Raw genomic sequence first — 15,643 nt, 5'->3', positions numbered from 1 at the left:
CTTTCTGAAAGTGGTCATTGTTGGGAAGTAAGAAATGCAGCAGCCAACATATTCACAGCAAACTCCACTCAACATCGATTTGGTAACGACTAAATTAATTTTGTTTTTAATGTTGATAGAGGGATAAATATGAGCCAGAGGTGGAGTGGGGAATGTAACTCCTTTCCTGTTCTTCACAGTAAAGCTATTGCATCTTTTATAACCACCTAAACAAAGTGACAAGTTTAACATCTAATATGAAAAAGATGGTACCTCCAACAGTGCTGTACTGCCTCTACTGCACCGAAGTTGGGGGCGATCAGATTTTCAGAAGGCAAAACTAGGACATGTTGACCAGCTCTTGTTAATATGAAGTTTCAAACTAAGGGGATGTGAGAACCCGTTTAACTGTGGCCCAATCTAGTGTAGTACTGAGCTGTTTCCTTGGCCACCTGGATTAATGGTTTTACCTGAAATTGGAGCATCTGCCTTGCTATTTGTGAACGTGTGACCTAAGAGGTGCTGTCAATATTACACTTGAGAGTGAATCAGGTGAATTTCGCATGAATTCCCAGAGCACAAGCTTGGTTGGAGATGTTTCCCTGGGACAAGTTGTAAATCAGCCTAGATACTCTCCCTAACCCTATCATCGTTTCCAGTTGGTTTACATTCCAGTTGCATTACTATTTTGTCACCACTTCCCTACCTTTGACATAATTTACAACTAGGGTAAAGCTGAAACCTCAGCATTTGAACCACTTTTGAGGAGTTTGTTGGGACAGCCAGGACACAATGAAAATTTGGGACTGCCTTGGTTATACAGGGTATCTAGTCACTCTGAGGAGTGTCAAGTGTGGATATTCACATTTTGGGTGTTTAAGCGGTGGGAATGGGACTTTTATTCCTCCATAGGATATCGGAGGTGGGCATTGTTAGCTAGGCCATTATTTGTCGTCTATCCTTATCCTTGAGAAGGTGGTAGTGGTCTGCCTTCGAGAAATGCTGCAATTAATTTGGAGTAGCTACACCCATAGTGCTGTTGAGAAGTGAGTTCCAGCATTTGTATGAAGGACTGATGATATTGGAACAGATAAATAAATAAATTAGAAGTAGGAGTTAGCTTTTCAGCTCCTGGAGCCTGCTTTACCAATAGAAAAGATCATAAATAATCTTATTCTGGCCTCAATTCTACTTTCCTATTGATTCTCTATAACCTTTGACTGCCTTATCAATGAGGAATCTATCTAAGTCAGCCTTAAGATATTTGATGACCCTCCTCTGTTTAGGAAAGTGAATTTTATCAATCAATGACTCTGAGAGAAAACCTTTCTCCTCATCATTTTAAATGTGACACTCCTTATTCTGAATCTGTCTTCTCAGGACCTAATCTTTCCCATTGGAGAAACATTCCTTCAGCATCCACCCAGTTGAGTCTTCTTGAGCGCTTGCTATTTTTAGTAAGAGGTAGCCTTTCACCAATCTAAACTCCAAAGGATACAGGTCCGACCTGACCCCCAATCTTTCCTCAAGATAACCCTTTCATCCCAGCATCCTTCCAAATGAGTGGACTCTACCATTAATAAAAGCAGGGGCAATGGATTCACGGGAACACCACCACCTGCAAGTTCCCCTGCAAAACATACACCATTCCAACTTGGAAATATATCACCATTCCTTCACTGGGTGTAATGTTAACTTGCAATGTCACATCCCAGGAATGAATCTTTTAAAAAATATGTATAGTGTTATCATTTACTCATTTTTTTCCAGGTCAAGGCGAAAGAAGTCAAGTGAAGGCCTTTGGCTGCTTGAGCCTGCTCCACCATTCAACCAGAACATGGCTGATCTCTAAATCAACTCCATCCTTCCTGCATGAACTCCATATGCTTAAATTCTGTTCATAAACAAACATTTTTCTATCTCTGTCTTGAGTATACTTAATGATTGAGCATCCACAGTTCTCTGGAATAGAGAATTGCAAAGGTTGTTAGCTCTTCGAGTGAAGACATTTCTTCTCACCTCAGTGCTAGCCGGTTGCACAAAGAGCAAATGATTTCCTGCCACTAGCTTCTCAAGGACAATTAAGAATGGCCAATAAATCCTTGCCTAGCCACTGATACCCATATCCTGTTAAGGAATAAATATATAAAAAGAATCAGTTAAGTAGAGGACATTGTACTGATTGGTAAGATATGAGGGTGGAATTGAATGTGGTTCGTGGTGAACATGGTACATTGTCAATGTGAGGCAAGGGTGTGTTAATTGTCAAAGTAAGTGTTGTACATGGTTGGTGTGTCTAGTGTGAAAACTGGCAAAGTGAATGTGGTCATGATCATTCATTAGTGGTCCATTGCAGACAAGGATGACTCTCTTCCACTCTCTGGGTGAATCTGTAAGTGCAATGACTGCAGGCTTGTAACACTTGGGGCAAAAGATGGTTGTGGGAATGGGCGGGTGAGCCATTTGTGTGTTTTTGCTTGGCTTCCACCTTCTCCTGATGGCAAGTCTTGTAGTGCTTGATGCCTTCCCAAGTTTCTCCTCCCCTTTGGTTGGTCTTGGACCAGTGATTCCCAGGTGTTGGTGGGAACGCCACACTTCACCAGTGATACCTTTGAGGATATCACTGAGGTGCTTCTTTTGTCCACCTAGGGCTCACCTGCTGTTTAGATGCTGGGAGTGGAGCATCTGTTTGGTGAGTCTTGTATCAGTACTGTGGAAAATGTGCCCAGTCCGTTGTAGCCGATCAAGGGTGGTTAGTGCCTCGATGCTGGAGATGTTGGCCTGGTTGAGGACGCTGGTGTTGGTGCATCTTGCTTCCTAGTGGATTCACAGGATCTTGTGTAGGCAGTGTTGTTGGTACTGCTCCAACACCCTGAGGTGTCTGCACACAGTCCATGTCTTAGAACCACATTGGACGGTGTGAACCGAAACAGCTCTGTAAATCATGGTCTAGGTGTCAGATCTGATGTTGTTGTCCTCAACTTCCTTTTCCTCAGGGACCTGAAAGCTGTGCCAGTACACTGGAGGTAATGTTCGATCTTTTTATCAAGAGCTGTTTTGGCTGACAGGATACTCAGAGGATGTGATAATGGGAACCGCAGATGCTGGAGAATCCAAGACAATAAAATGTGAGGCTGGATGAACACAGCAGGCCAAGCAGCATCTCAGGAGCACAAAAGCTGACGTTTCGGGCCTAGCTTTTGTGCTCCTGAGATGCTGCTGGGCCTGCTTTGTTCATCCAGCCTCTCATTTTATTGTCCAGGATACTCAGAGGTATGTGGTACATGGTGATTACAGTACATGGGTGAATGTGGCATATGATGAATGCAGTGGATAGTGACTACCTATTGGGCTCACATTCTGGAATCTACATATATTAACACACCCTGTTCTTTGCAGACAGAAAGAGTATGTACATGCACTGTGTGCTGACAGTCATTCACTAGCACATTTTTCAGGGCAATGCTCTGACCACTCACAGTCAATCTGGCTGGTTCAAAATCTAAACAAAGACTGGTGACTGTCCATCTTCATTTACTGCTGCATTCTCCATTGCAACACCTCTACCAATCATAGTACGCTTGCCTGCCAATCTCCATTCCTACAGTATAAATGTTGTTTTTCTTCTTTTTGATATTGTTGTGAATTGCCATGATGAGTGCAAGACGATAGTCTTGTAAAAATTGGGAGTACTCAGTTTAGATGGTGGATGCAGTAAATGGTGAATTTGTTACATGGTGTGTGTGATACATTGTGGATATGATACATAATTAAGTTGTATATGGTGATGCATACATGGTGACTATGATGCAATGAACAGCAAAGGCCGTACATGCTAAATGTGGTGAATGCACTGTACGATGACTGTGGGTACACGGTGAAAGTGGTATGTTAAAAATGTAGCACATTGGAACAAGATGCATGGTAAACATGGAACATGGCAAATGCAGTATGTGATGAATGTAGCAAACGGTAAAGGCAGTGCAAGGTGAAGACACTACATGATGAAGTGGCACATGGCAATTGTGGTACATGGTGAAGATGATCTACAGTGATTCTGGTACATGGTCTAGGTGTTACATGTTGAATGTGGTTCATGGTGTTTGTGGTAAATGATGAAGGTAGTACATGGCAGCGAGTTTTGAGAAGATTTGTAGCTCAGGTTGAGGTTCTGGATGTGAGTTTGCTCGCTGAGCTGGAAGGTTAGTTTTCAGACATTTCGTCACCATTCTAAGTAACATCATCAGTGAGCCTCCGACGAAGCGCTGGTGTTATGTCCTGCTTTCTATTTATCTGTTTAGGTTTCCTTGGGTTGGTGATGTCAATTCCTGCATTGGTGATGTCATTTTCTGTTCTTTTTCTCAGAGGGTGGTAGATCGATTTGGAGCCAATGTGTTTGTTGGAGTTCCAGTTGGAATGCCATGCTTCTAGGAATTCTCGTGCATGCCTCTGTTTGGCTTGTCCTTGGATGGATGTGTTGTCCCAATCAAAGTGGTGTCCTTCCTCATCTCTATGGAAGGATACGAGTGATAGTGGGTCTTGTCGTTTTGTGGCTAGTTGATGTTCATATATCCTGGTGGCTAGCTTTCTGCCTGTTTGTCCAATGTAGTGTTTGTCACAGTTCATGCAGGGTATTTTGTAGATGACGTTCGTTTTGCTTGTTGTCTGTATAGTCAATGGGGAACTTCAAACCAGCGTCTACAGGAAAACAACACATACGGACCAAATACTGAACTACAGGAGCAACCATCTCAACACCCACAAACGAAGCTGCATTAGAACATTATTCCAACGAGCCACCACACACTGCAGCACAGAGGAAATACGAAGAGCAGAAGAAAATCAGCTATACAGCATATTCAAAAAGAATGGGTACCCTATGAACACAGTCCGCTGATTTCTCAGCAACAAACCCAAACAAACAGATAAAATTGGCCCAGAAACCATAACCACTCTCCCCTACATCAAAGACATTTCCGAAATGACTGCCAGACTACTCGGACCTCTTGGTAACAGGGTAGCCCACAAACCCACCAACACACCAAAACAGCTAATGAACTTAAAAGACCCTATACAGACAACAAGCAAAACGAACGTCATCTACAAAATACCTTGCAAGAACTGTGACAAACACTACATTGGACAAACTGGCAGAAAGCTAGCCAACAGGATACATGAACATCAACTAGCCACAAAACGACATGACCCACTATCACTCGTATCCGTACATACAGATGAGGAAGGACACCACTTTGATTGGGACAACACATCCATCCTAGGACAAGCCAAACAGAGACACGCATGAGAATTCCTAGAAGCATGGCATTCCAACCGGAACTCCATCAACAAACACATTGGCTCCAAATCAATCTACCACCTGCTGAGAAAAAGAACAGGAAATGACATCACCAACCCAAGGAAACCTAAACAGATAAATAGAAAGCGGGACATAACACCAGCGCTTCATCGGAGGCTCATTGATGATGTTACCTAGAATGGTGACGAAACGTCTGAAAACTAACCTTCCAGCTCAGTGAGCAAACTCACATCCAGTAGTACATTGGCAGTTGTGGTGCATGGTGAATGTAGTACACAGTGATTGTTGTGCATGGTAAAGGCGGTATGTGGTGACGGCATATATGGTGAAGGCAGTACACAAAGGTAGTAGTACATGGTGAAGATGATAGTGATTGTGGTATATGGTGAATATAGTCCATCGTGATGGCAGTACATGTCAGTTGCGGTACAAGGTGAAGGTGGTACAAGGTGATGGTGATACTTGGCAATTATGGTTCACAATGAAGGCAGTACACAGCAATTGCAGTACCTGGTGGAGATAGTACACAGCAATTATGTGCAGGGAAGGTGGTACATGGCAGTCGCAGCACATGGTGAATATTGTCCACAGTAACCATGGTACATGGTGATTACAGTACATGGTGAAGGCCATGCACAGCAATTACAGTGCATGATGGAGGTGGTACATGGCGAAGGCAGTAAGATGCACTGTGAACATGGTACACAGCGAAGGTAATTGCACGGTGATTGCAGTACATGCCATTAAAGTGCATGGCTAAGGTGATGCACCATGAAGAGGGCACAGTGAAGGCGATACATGGCGATTGCAGTACATGGCGAAGGTGGTACACGGTGTAAGCAGCGTACCGTGAAGGTAGTACATGGTGAGGGTGGTTCTTGGCCCTGACGGAGTGAGAGGGGAAGGTTGACCCTCAGCCACGTGGAGCAAGGTCTCAGTGGTGTGGGGAGGAGACCCCGCCCCCTTCACTTGTTCCCCCCCCCCGGTTCTGGCCCCGCCCCCTCTGACCCCTGACCCCCGGCGGCGTCACAGCAGCAATGGCGCCACCCAGTGACTTCCTGTCCAAGCGCTCTATTGTTCTTTATGAGGATTTTCAAATCTTATTTTGGAGGTTAAAAAAAAACGCGCCGATGGTGCCGGCTCTGCCCAGGCGGCGCTTCCTCTCGCTTTTCCCACTTGTTATTCCATCTGGGGGAAGGAAGATGTCGGGGGAGGAGGTCGACGACGGCCGCCGGTGGCGTCTTCGCGGTGAGTTGTGTTTTTCTTTTTTTCCACACATCACCAGCTTCCCCCCCCCCCCCCAGCACCTCCTCTCCATCCACACACACACACCCACCACCAGCCCCCCCACCCCTTCATCCCGCCGGCGTGGAAAAGGAAAAGATTAAACCTCGCACGTAGACACACAGCAACAACAACAAAACACCCCTCCCTCCCCCTCTCCCTCACTCCTACAGTAATAAATAAAATATAAATATTGTTGTAGAGGAGGAGGTGGCGCAGGCCGCGAGTCAATGTGTTGATCTCGAGGTCTCCACAACAACAATAACAACATCTCTTCACCGCCCCCCCCAACCCAACCCCACTCACTCTCTGTCTCTCCTTTTCACTACTTTTACCTGTCATTACTTTGCTCTCTTTTATCTTTATTTCCAGTGGTCAAATGTGAAGTCAGAAAGAGAATTTTCGCGTAAAACACAATGACACCCCGTCTTTCGCCAGCTCTCTGTACTTTTTTTGTCGTTTCTCCTCTTCCCCCCCCCCCACGCACAAATGAAAATGCTGTGAACTTTTATTTTAGGTGAAAAAATTGTTTTCCCTCCACTTTCCTCACGGCATTCGTGTGTGACTGTCTGATCTCAAACCTTTATCTTCATAACAAGTGTTTGGAACATCCCAGCACGTTGGGAAATCCTCCGTCTCTCTGCTCTCCTGGGATTTTCTTTCTTTCTCTCCACAAGTCTTTATCGGAAAAAATTGCTAAATGTATCTACGTGTAGATTTCTAACTGCCTTTCTTCTCCTGTTACTACTGTCTTTTTCAGTCAGTCCAAGGTTGTGATTTTTCTTTCATTTCTCTCTCTCGTGGTTGCCACATGATTAATTTTTTAAACAGTTTGATGACATGTCGGTGATTATGATGCCAGGGGGAACGTCATTAATCCTCTTGGTGCAAATAAGTACGCATATATTTCTGCTGCCTTTAACTTTGGTAGAAATTCCTGATTTTATGCAGCATCCCCAGCCCCCTCCTGTCTGTGTCATGAATGTAAGCAGAAGATCCTTTTCTGTTTCTCTCGGGGTGTTGGGGGCCGAATCCCTGTTTAGGTGGATTATGTTCTTTTTTTAAAAAAATGAGACTTGGCTGCCTGGAGTAGGAGTCACTGTAACTCCTCCGCCGTGTGTTTGATACTTTGTCGTCGTTGCCATAAAGCGTAATTGGAAGGCGAATATGTTTTTCTTTAAAGTCCTGGCCGGAATTCTTCTGTGCCAAGCCGCAGGCAGCAGAATGGGCAGTTTAGAAGCGAGTTTTTTTTTGTTGCAGACTTGCGTGCGTTGGTATAGTACTGTACATATCGCACTATTAATAGCCTAAACGGCGTATAAGACTCTCTACCTGATGTGTAACATGGTGAATTATATCCCGCAGTATCTCCCCTCAGCACTGTCTTTGAGAGATGGAGGATACGATTGCGTCTTCCTGTGAAACTTTTGTGTGTAATAGTTAACAGCTGCAGGTTTTTGCGTTCCGAAAGTGTTTATCTGGGAGATTCTTGACAATTTTCATTTCGGACAGGAGGCATATATTCCCTTCTAGTGAAAGCAGCTGCTTATTTCAGTTTACAGGTCAGCTACGGCCTATTTGGACCCCATGTATTATTGTTATATTCAAGCACGTTAGTCTGCATTTTGCCAGATTATCTTCCTGGCGTTTGCAAACAGCTGGTGTATTCTATCAAATGTGCAACTTTTACAAATAACCCTGCAATTCTGATAGGTAGCTGCAGACAAAAAGAACTGCACAGGTTGTAGGTCATCATTCCTGGATCATGTCATGGAATTTGAATTTTTGGTATCCATTGGAAAATTTATCTTTTGTGATGTGTGAATGCATTTGACTTCATTTCAAATCATAAGTTTCAGTCTAATGGGATTGTGACATTTTGCAATGCATTTCCTTGCATCTCTAATTTCTGCACTCTTTTTCCTTGATGCTTTCAAAAACTCTTGAGTTCCTGCTAATTTCTACCCTTTTTATGTAATGTTGCTGCTGGTGCTTAAGACAGTTAATTTATAAATTTCAATACAGCTGATTTTTTAAAAACGAAATCCCATTATGAAAACACTGCTCCCTTCTTGAATTGATTTTCTTTGCTTGCATCAGTTTGTATATGAGAACATTATGCACGGTAAACTCTGCTTCAGTTCTGTTTTGTCTTAACTACCTGTGTTAAGTGCCTCAATTGATACTTTCAGCCAAGTCACTACTGATCAAGTATGGGAAGAACACAGCAATAGGTCTCTTCTAAAGTTAGATAGGTAAAAGGTTAGCCAAAGTTTCTGATCAGTCTAGTTATTCTTTTTGGGATTAATTTAAATCTGCTAACTTAATCCTGAAATATAAATTATTAAAATGTTTTCCCAATAATTTTAAGTTGTGCATGATCAGGAATTAATATTAAGATGACAGTCAAGTGTAATGAACAACACATCATTTTTTGCACAAACTTAATGTGAACAGTGATATTTCGAAATTCTTGATTCTGGATGATGGATGTGGGTAGGGTTGAGTTTAGCTGTGATTCCCTTATCTTTTCTCCACTTTGCCTGTCCTCAACTTCACTTTTCAAGCAAACGACGGATGCTTGATACCACTGTTTGTGTGTAAAGAATGGGAGACTTTATGGTAAAGTTTGGACTCACCTGTAGAACGTTGTATCAGCAAGAAGGCACTTAGTGTGAAAACAGAGCAGTACAAGGTGAAAATTTATCTGAAAAAGGTGAAAGAAACCTTTCAAAGATTGCTGGTTGTCTACTTCAAGGTCTGCATCAATTGTCAATTTTGGATTGTCAGACATGGCAAAGTTAGCATCATTGTCTCCTCTGAGTCAGATGTTTGTGATTCTTGTCTGTTCGGTGACTGAATGTCGTACGTATGCTTCAGTGGATTACTCCTCTTACAGTAGAGGTAGTGTCCTCCAAATGAGATTCAAAACTGACTGTACTTTTCTGTAGGTGTTAAAGATCCTCTGCCACTCTTCAAAGAATCCTTCCCAGTGATCTGTCAATATTCTCCTGTCAACTAGTGACACTAAAAACTGATTAACCATTCAAGTATCCTTTCTGTGAAAAGTGGCTGGTGTGTTTGCATAAATTAATCCATGCACACCGAGGTATTTAATACCATGTATGAGAAATTCTTTGAGACGGTTAAGTATCCACATTGGATCTTGCTCACTGATCTTCCTGTCTTTGTTACTTGTATTAAGTTCTAATTGGCTTGATCTACATTTTGAGATTCTCAACCCTGTGTTTAAATGAATTTTGCACCCTTGTCTCTCCCACATTCGTAACTTTCTACAGCCTCTCAGCTGCAGTGTTTCTCCCCCACCCCAGAGACACACAGCTTTCAGATCCTGTAACTCTTGCTGTTTCTGCACATTTCTATCTCTATTCCACATTCTAGAATTCACACCCTAAATCTCTTTGCTTACCTCTCCTCATTTAATAACCTCCTTAAACTTTCTTGACCATCTCTGGCCAAGCATTTTGTTGCCCACCTCAAAGAAAGAACTTCCCATTTCATAGCCTCTTCCATGACCTTCAGATATCCTTAGGTGGTTTATATTAGCTACATTTGAAGGTTAATATCTCCTTTAATCTCTGTCAGTCTTTGCCTGACTGCATCTCTACAAAGCACTTAGGATTTTTCTTCTGCTTTCTGAGGCACTTAGTCAGTAGAAGTTTGACTTCTTCCTCTTTTAGTAGACAAACTCCTATTCTATTGTATCAGTGATAATGGGAACTGCAGATGCTGGAGAATCCAAGATAACAAAGTGTGAAGCTGGATTGACACAGCAGGCCAAGCAGCATTTCAGGAGCACTCCTGAGATGCTGCTTGGCCTGCTGTGTTCATCCAGCTTCACACTTTGTTATCCTATTCTATTGACTGTCCGGTTAAGATTAGGAAAAGAATACTGAATGGCATTAATATATTATCACAATAAAGTGGTATGACACAGGTTGCTATTGAAACCTTTACCTGATTTTGTTGCTCACCAACCCAACCCATGGACCTATGCTAGCACGTGGTTAATTCAGTCTCAAGCAGTTGGCCAGCTTTGGGTTGTAAACTTGTATAGCTGCTATTTCCAAAGAAAGGTATCTTCGCTGAGTTCAATTCTCCATCCCTCACCATCCAACATATGCTTTCAGCAAGGCTCAGCAAAAGTCTGATGACCCTGGAATATTTTCCAGCTGGACGTCCAACGTTTTTGCAACACCCAGCTTAGATCAGTTCATTCCACAATGGCTAGGTATCATATCTGATGTCCTGTGGTCTGTGTTTTTTTTAATGCAATGCAGTATGTGAGCTGGCTGTCAAGTTTCAGGTGCCTCTTCTTTCTGAACTTTAAATTGCAACAAGATGTCTGTACCTGCGTATTTTCCTATAATGTATTAAACATACTTATGGGATGTTACTTTTTCATTGTGCTATTTTCAAGATCTTTTGCAATAGTGAATTGACAGTATACTTTCTTATGCTTCCACGCCTGGTTAAAATGGTTCATTAAGTTCCACATTGTGCCACTGTTCGACTTGACTCTCAATGTGTTGTGAAAATGTAGGATTTTATTGATCAGCTGTGCATGAAGGGCTTAACGCTTGAATGTTGTGCAAAATTATCCAGAGGAATTGTGGTGAGAGGAATGATGTGTGAAAACTTAGGTTTGAATGTTTTCATGTCTTCTCCTTTAACCTGGAGGTGTAACTGGTTGTAATTCAATTCCATCGGCTGCAACAGTGCTCTGAAACCTCAACTAAATGGTAATTCTTGAGCAAGTGAATGTCCAGATGTATCTTTTGTAATGGTCTCTTCCACGGTCAATATGGGTCAGCTAATTTGGCATTATTCTGGAATTCACATGTTTTCTATCAGTACTTGAACAGCGCATATACCATGGTTTTTGGGGCCAGAATTGAGGAGAGCTGTAAAAGATGACCATCTTGTTTTGCACTTTGTATCCAGCAATAACTTGTTCTCTCCTAATTGATTTGGCAGTGACTTTTCACCAGGTGTGATGGCAACTTAATTTGTACATGTTTGCATAAAGGGACACAATAATATGGCACATAGAGGCTTTTTTTCCCCTTGAATCCATGCCACCTTTCTGCAAGAATTCAGCTAGCCTCACTCGTGACTCTTTTCATGTAACTGTACAAATATTCTTCCAGCTGCTTATCCAGTTCTCCTCTGAAAGTCACAGTTGCATCCACCTTTTGACACCTTTCAGACACCGTATTTCACTTTGGTACCACTTGCTAAGCAACAAAGTTTTTTTTTCCCTCGTCACCTTTTTGTTATTTAGCCAGTCACTTTAAGTCTGTGTGTCTTCAGGCTCATGGTTCTTCTGTTACTGGGAGCAGTTCCTATCGGACTAAGCCCCTCATCACCAACGTCACGATAATGCATTTCACTGGAGATCACGTAGACAACAACTGTTTACTTTATAGGTCTAAATATCATAAAGCAGTTCACAAGGGCAGCAGTTAGACTACAGGTAGAATGTCTAATTGATAGGACACATTGTCTAGAGTACATCTTGAAGAGGATATTAACGAATGTGGAGAGAAGAGGAATAAAATGAAGCGTTGTCAGATGTCAAAGTGCTGACTGACTGGAACATCGAGATGGCAAATTTGCATTTGGGAATGTGGCCAAAGAGGTTTAGAACACAAAATGGGGATTTTGAATGTGCTTGGGGACGTTGAATCACTGGAAGTTGGTGGAAATCAATACCTGGAATAACATGGGGCACAGAATTGCGGATCACTTGACTTAAGGCAGAGTTGAGAAGGAGCGACAGGAGAGTGCTCCAGAAATCCAGTCTTGAGGTGTTGGGATGGCAGAAGATGGCAGCAGTAGTGGATTTGCGGCCAGAGATAATGGGAACTGCAGAGGCTGGAGAATCCGAGATAACAAAGTGTGGAGCTGGATGAACACAGTAGGCCAAGCAGCATCTTAGGAGCACAAAAGCTGACGTTTCGGGCCCAGACCCTTCATCAGAAAAGCTTTTCTAATGAAGGGTCTAGGCCCAAAACTTCAGCTTTTGTGCTGCTAAGATGTTGCTTGGTCTGCTGTGTTCATCCAGCTCCACACTTTGTTATCGTGGATTTGCGGCTGTCTGTGTTATGGATGTGGGACACTACTAGTCTTGCTGTTGAACTAGATACATGATTTTAAGCTTTATTTTGTGAGACAAGCACTGGAGATTCTGTTTGGGCATCATTGCTGGTAGAATTAGTGGCTGAGGTGTGATTTATTTTTAAGTGAAACGTGACTGCAGTGATCGTGCTGCTGTTGGAGTTGGCAAAAGTCTTCATCCAATACTTAGTAGTGATCAAATGTCATAGCAGATGCTTAGATTTGGATGGCATTTACGTACAAATCCATAGATGCTGTGATCTGTGTTTGGAGATGTTACAAGGGATAATGTGTTGAAGAGCAGTTGATGGATGTCTGGCATGGCATATGCTGAAGGTAGGTGGGTACAAAGGAGAAACCACTGGAATAAATGGGGATAAGGTTAGGGAGGGTGGTGTATTGGAGATTCATCGTTGAGAAGATTGGTAGCTCAGGTTGAGGTTCTGGATGTGAGTTTGCTTGCTGAGCTGGAAGGTTAGTTTTCAGACGTTTCGTCACCATTCTAGGTAACATCATCAGTGAGCCTTCGACGAAGCGCTGATGTTATGTCCTGCTTTCTATTTATCTGTTTAAGGTTTGTTGGGTTGGTGATGTCATTTCCTGCATTGGTGATGTCATTTCCTGTTCTTTTTCTCAGAGGGTGGTAGATTGATTTGGAGCCAATGTGTTTGTTGATGGAGTTCCGGTTGGAATGCCATGCTTCTAGGAATTCTCGTGCGTGTCTCTGTTTGGCTTGTCCTAGGATGGATGTGTTGTCCCAATCAAAGTGGTGTCCTTCCTCATCTGTATGTACGGATACGAGTGATAGTGGGTCATGTCGTTTTGTGGCTAGTTGATATTCATGTATCCTGTTGGCTAGCTTTCTGCCTGTTTGTCCAATGTAGTGTTTGTCACAGTTCTTGCAAGGTATTTTGTAGATGTTCATACAGACAACAAGCAAAACGAATGTCATCTACGAAATACCTTGCAAGAACTGTGACAAACACTACATTGGACAAACAGGCAGAAAGCTAGCCACCAAGATACATGAATATCAACTAGCCACAAAACGACATGACCCACTATCACTCGTATCCTTACATACAGATGAGGAAGGACACCACTTTGATTGGGACAACACATCCATCCAAGGACAAGCCAAACAGAGACACGCACGAGAGTTCCCAGAAGCATGGCATTCCAACCGGAACTCCATCAACAAACACATTGATTTGGAGCCAATCTACCATCCCCTGAGAAAAAGAACAGGAAATGACATCACCAACCCAAGGAAACCTAAACAGATAAATAGAAAGTGGGACATAACATCAGCGCTTCGTCGGAGGCTTACTGATGATGTTACCTAGAATGGTGATGAAACGTCTGAAAACTAACCTTCCAGCTCAGCGAGCAAACTCACATCCAGATTTGTCATTGGTTAGTTGTAATGAAGGTGGGAACAGTGGTCAGCTATGTTGAAGGCAATGGACAAGTAAATGAACAACGGTGTAGTGTGTTAGCAGCTGCATGACATCTTTGATATCTTCAGACTGCAAATGTGGAGCATTGGGAGTGATGAATGTGAAATTAGTTGATGGATTCTATTCAAAAGACAAGGAAGCACTAGCATTTCTATCGTGCTGTTTATGACGACAGGATGTGCCAAAGTACTTCATTACTGGTAAATTGTTCCTGAAATGTATTCACGGTTCCAGGCAAATGTGGCTGTCAGCTTACCCACAACAACTCTTTAGTAATGACATAATACTTTAACTTTTTTACTCAAAGATAAATTTGTTAGCAAGTAGAGGGCCTTCCTTTATGCGCAGTGGGCAAGTATCTTGCCTGTATTATGGTGCTTCCAATAATACAGCATTCTCTTGAGATTAAATTTAATTATCAATCTGGTTTACGTGTCTAGAATAAGACTTCGTCACCACCACCCCTTTTAAAAATAATTCTGACTCAGAGCAGCGGGTTGCATCCGCACCAAACTGAATCAGAAGGGGTCTGAAAGCTTCCTCATCATTTTGATTTCTTTAGTAATCTTATCCACAGGAGTAGCTAAATTGTTGATGATTTCTTCAAATTAACTTCATAAATTTCTTAGTGTACTGATGAGTCATTAGACTGAGTCAGTAGAAGTTTGGCATGATATACTGCCAAGCAATTGTAGTGTGAGTATTATTGTTGACCCAAACTTATCTAAACTGTTGGAGGGAGAAAATTAACCAATATTCCCTGTCTCCTATCAAGTGATTCCTAGTGGAAAGTGTCTGTGGAGGCAAAAGGCTGTTTTGACTGTGATGTCACCCACAGGTGAATAGCTTGATAGCACTTAATATCCAAATTATGTATGAAAACTGACGAGTTGGCACAAGATAGGTTATGGAACTGTATTTGTAGAACTGTAGCTCAAGTGAGCTCTGATTTTAGGGAAGAACAACATGTGATAGAGAAGAGAAGCATACCGTATGCTTTCTGCAATAATTCAAGCAATCAGCAACAACTTAATTAGCCTACTCGTGGCATGACGAGACTGGAGTCATTACACACCGAGTTCCACAGAAATAGAAAGAAGTGTATTTCATGAAAATGGTGATTGTCAGTGAATGCAAATGAGAATTTGAAATGACTGTTAATTGCAGATTTGAAGGGATGTCAGGGTATAACCTTATCGTGAAGTATCTTTTTCTTTGTTTGTAGGAGAAAAGCAAATTGAAAGAAAAATCGTCCAATGCTTGTCCTTCAAGTTGAGGCCTAGCTCTTTACCACAGTACTGAGTTAGGAGCTAAAATGTGACATTCCGTTTGATTAGCTTTCTTCCCAACCCCTGCTGCTTTCTCCTTTCAATAAGATAGCAGGACGGGGTTGTGGCAAACCCTGTTGGAAGATAAGGAAAATAAACTTGTGGATAGAGTTCTGTTTTTCAAACAAATACTT

At 42.3% G+C, this 15,643-nt stretch overlaps 1 protein-coding gene across 3 annotated transcripts in view; it reads left to right on the top strand.

The window, feature by feature from the left end:
• Window positions 1-6,331: 6,331 nt before the first annotated feature.
• LOC125462839 (ubiquitin carboxyl-terminal hydrolase 49-like) overlaps window positions 6,332-15,643 on the top strand; it is a 71,486-nt gene continuing 62,174 nt past the window's right edge. For all 3 annotated transcript variants that reach the window (XR_007249720.2, XM_048553269.2, XM_048553268.2), the window contains exon 1: window positions 6,332-6,544. The gene's annotated coding sequence lies outside the window, so the exon portion shown is untranslated. The remainder of the gene's footprint in view (window positions 6,545-15,643) is intronic.

The sequence above is a fragment of the Stegostoma tigrinum genome, chromosome 21, assembly GCF_030684315.1.
Source record: "Stegostoma tigrinum isolate sSteTig4 chromosome 21, sSteTig4.hap1, whole genome shotgun sequence".
NCBI lineage: Eukaryota > Metazoa > Chordata > Chondrichthyes > Orectolobiformes > Stegostomatidae > Stegostoma > Stegostoma tigrinum.
This window is presented reverse-complemented; position numbering and strand designations above follow the sequence as displayed.